This window comes from Callithrix jacchus, chromosome 3 (genome assembly GCF_049354715.1).
Source record: "Callithrix jacchus isolate 240 chromosome 3, calJac240_pri, whole genome shotgun sequence".
Lineage (NCBI taxonomy): Eukaryota > Metazoa > Chordata > Mammalia > Primates > Cebidae > Callithrix > Callithrix jacchus.
In genome coordinates this window covers 65,508,610-65,512,511 of record NC_133504.1, presented here as the reverse complement: position 1 = coordinate 65,512,511, position 3,902 = coordinate 65,508,610, and the positions used below count along the sequence as shown (strand labels likewise).

The following is a 3,902-nucleotide window of genomic DNA, read 5'->3' as shown; positions in this document are numbered from 1 at the left end:
TTGGAAACTATACAGATATATGGAAATTAAACTATATGCTCCTGAATGACCATTGGTCAATAAAGAAATTAAGAAGAAAATTGAAAGATTTCTTGAAAGAAATGATAATGGAGAAACAGCATACCAAAACCTATGGGAGCAGCAAAAGCAGTATCAAGACAGAAATTTATAGCTATATCTACATCAAAAAAGAAGGTTTTTTGGCGGCGGCGCTTTAAGGTGGGGTGTTCACATCTTGGCCACGAAGGCTCGGCCTGGGCAGCGTGGCGTCCGGGGCGAGTGTGGTGTCACCATTGGCACCACCAGCTCTGCTCCTGGGCTTCCCTTCTGCCCACTCAGGACCCACGGCCTCCGTGTCCTTCAGATGCACTGCTTGACCACTCCCATGCTGCTGCGGGCCCTGGCCCAGACTGCCCGTGCAGGACCTCCTGGTAGCCGGAGCCTCCATAGCAGTGCAGTGGCAGCCACCTACAAGCATGTGAACATGCAGGAGCCCAAGATGGACATGAAGTCAGTGACTGACTGGGCAGCCCAGACCCTGCTGTGGACCGAGCTCCTCTGAGGCCTGGCCATGACCCTGACCTACCTGTTCTGGGAGCAGGCTACCATTTACTATCCGTTCGAGAAGGGCCCACTGAGCCCTCACTTCCGTGGGGAGCATGCCCTGCGCTGGTACCCATCGGGGGAGGAGTGCTGCATTGCCTGCAAGCTTTGCGAGGCCATCTGCCCCGCCCAGGCCATCACCATCGATGCTGAGCCGAGAGCTGATGGCAGCCGCCGGACCACTTGCTACCACATCGACATGACCAAGTGCATCTACTGCGGCTTCTGCCAGGAAGCCCGCCCCGTGGACGCCATAGCCGAGGGCCCCAACTTTGAGTTATCCACGGAGACGCACGAGGAGCTGCTGTACAACAAGGAGAAGCTGCTCAACAATGGGAACAAGTGGGAGGCGGAGATCGCCGCCAACATCCAGGCTGACTACCTGTACCGGTGATGCCCCGCCCTCTGCCCGCAGCCTACTGCCCAGTGAAACCACTCTGACGCTAAAAAAAAAAAAAAGTTTTTGTTTTATTGAACCTTTGTATTTTCTTGGTTTCTATTCGTTTATTTCTGCTCTGATAGTTATTATTTCTTTTCTTCTACTAATTTGGGTTGGCTTGCTCTTGCTTTTCTAGTTATTTAAGATGCATTGTTTTCAAACCATGTATCTGATAAGGTATTGATCTTCAAAATATTTAAGGAAGTCCTACAAATGAATTGTTTAAAAACCTCATAACCTGATTAAAAGATAGGCAAAGAAACTGAATAGATACTTCTCCAAAGAAAATATAAAATGGATAATGGGTATATGAAAAGGTGTTTAAACAATTACTAGTCATCAGAAAAATGCAAGTCAAAATCATAATGAAAAATTATCTCTGTGGCAAAATTCTTATAATTTTATGTTGCCTCCACATCCATTGTGAATCTTCTTTAAGTGTCTCATAAAGAAGCAGGGGTTAGTCACTCTTGACACAGTTTCCAGTTTTCTGTAGTCTCCCAGTTCCTCAGTGTATTCAATCCAGATATCTTCTTTACAGCTGCCTCCTTATGGGACATATAGATACAATCTATTCCACCTACTCCACTGACCCTCACACCTCTAAACCTCCATTGAGGTTTCTGAGAAAGTAGTCAAACAGGACACAGTACAGAAGCTAACATTTTACTGCCTTTGGATAAAGTCATTTGAGAATATAATGCTTAGAGCTCCAGAAACCAAACATCATGGTGAAGCCAAAATAATCACTTAGAATTCAAAGCAAAAATCATTAAAGGATTAAATAAATTAATATTTTTTATATCATCTAATAATGTATCATCATGTGTATTTCCACATTCTGTTATTTGAGGCCAAAAACATCTTAACTGTTGTATTTGATATTATTGAACTATTAAAAATCAGTAAAAAGAAAGTAATGGAGTTACTTCATCCATTTAGTGTAATTTATACTGATTAAATGACTCTTGCACAAACAGAATTTCTGTTTCAGAAATCCTTTTCACTGCTTAAGATGAACATGTAAAATAAATCTATCCAGCATGCCCATTAATTTATTTACTGAAAAGCAATGTATTTAGCTCTATATTAGTAGCAATCAAATGTTCTTCAGGAGCAATATTGAGATTCTCTTTTGCTTAATGCAGCTGAATGAGTTTAGTCTAAAATTTCAAACATTATAACACATTGATTAGATCTGAACCAACTACATTTTATTTGAAAAGGTGAAAACTTGGTTTTGGGAAACATTTTTGGATTATCCTTGAAAGTTCCATGATCTGAAATTTTTATGAGGAGATTTATGAAGAAATTTCCTTTAATGAAACTAGCTGTTATTTAAATATGCATATTGTGAGTGACAGTGTTTTCTATATTTATCCAGACAGAGGTTTGAGCCATTTTTCCTTAGGAGAGATAGGGGAGAAAAATGGTTTCCTTGCCTACACTACCCTTAAAGTTTTCCCTCTTTGCTCCCAGTCTTCCTCATGAGCATGTAATGTTGTTTGTAGAGTGTAAGTCTGTGCAAACACATCCTTTGTTTGTAGCCCTAAGGTATTTTAAAGTACTCAGGTCATACTTGGCTTCTAGCAATTCATTAAACATTGTAACTGAATCTTATCCACTTCTGTGTGGGTTCCATTTTTCCTGTACTCTGCCCCAAGGAAGGGAGTGCTTGTGTTCATCTCTCTCCTTGGAAGTCCATGTTTTTGTTTTTTTTTCTTAGATATCAGGTTATTTGCTTGGCTACCAGTCTCAACCCTGTAATATGTTCAAGATTTCATAGATTATGTGGCTTTTTCTTATTGTTAACAGGGTAGTGACACATTTTATAGCTTTTTACATTCTAAGCAGAAGCTGGAAGTTCTTCTCCCTTTCATTAAGGCAGCAAAAACTTGACACTAAAAGAACAGTAAACAGGAAATAAAATCAGTTTCAACTGTTTTGAACACAGATGCAGAATTACTGTGCCAACTATTGTAAAACTGAATCTAGTAACCAGAAAAAAAATGCCATTTTAAAATAATGTTTTTTAAAGATTAAGCATATTGGATACAAAGGTCAACTGTTTTCCTTCCCAAGGGGAAGCTGAGAGCTGGAATCTTTCCTCAGCCTCTTCTCTGCTAAGTAGATATGCCATTCTAAGGCATTGACCAGCCTCATCCTCCAGCTCCTTCTCCCCTAGGCAGCTAATCTATGGTCCTGTTAGAGAGCTGCTGTACGACAGAAAATATATATATATATAAAATGAGGTCAGGCATTGTACACTTAAAATATTGCTAAAAGGAATGAGCTTATATTAAGAGTTCTTACTATAATAAAATAAAGAAAAACAAAAAGAAAACAAAAAATATTTGACAAAATTTAGATCTATAAAATTTAACACAGAAGAATTAAAAATGATAGAAATAATAGCAACCAAAGACCTTTTAGAAGGCAAAAGCTATAATTAATAAAGCATGCCATTGTTAAAATAATTTAAATGAAACAATTTATTATAAATTTCAACAGGAATAAAATGAAAATTGAGGAAAATTGGAACAATTTAGCTGTATAATTATATTGATTGAGGAATTTAAAAAAGAAAAGATTAAAAAATGTTTAGATGAGTAAATACATTCTAGATAAGTAGAGGATATGTCTTGTTTTCTGATGAGGAGATTCGATATTCATTACTATATTAGGAAAGTTTGTGTGTATGCAAATATTAACAGACATTTCTGAAGTTTTTATGGAAATAGAAAGGTCTGTAATAAACAACTAAATCCTGAAAAAGAAGAAAAAGCTAGATATTTTCAACAAAGTACTCTCAAAATCTATTGTAAAGTTACAGTGATTATAACAGTATGGCACTAGTGTC

At 38.1% G+C, this 3,902-nt stretch overlaps 1 pseudogene; it reads left to right on the top strand.

Annotated features, from left to right (window-relative positions):
• Positions 1-364: 364 nt before the first annotated feature.
• On the top strand, positions 365-997 carry LOC100390106 (NADH dehydrogenase [ubiquinone] iron-sulfur protein 8, mitochondrial pseudogene; annotated as a pseudogene).
• Positions 998-3,902: the final 2,905 nt, after the last annotated feature.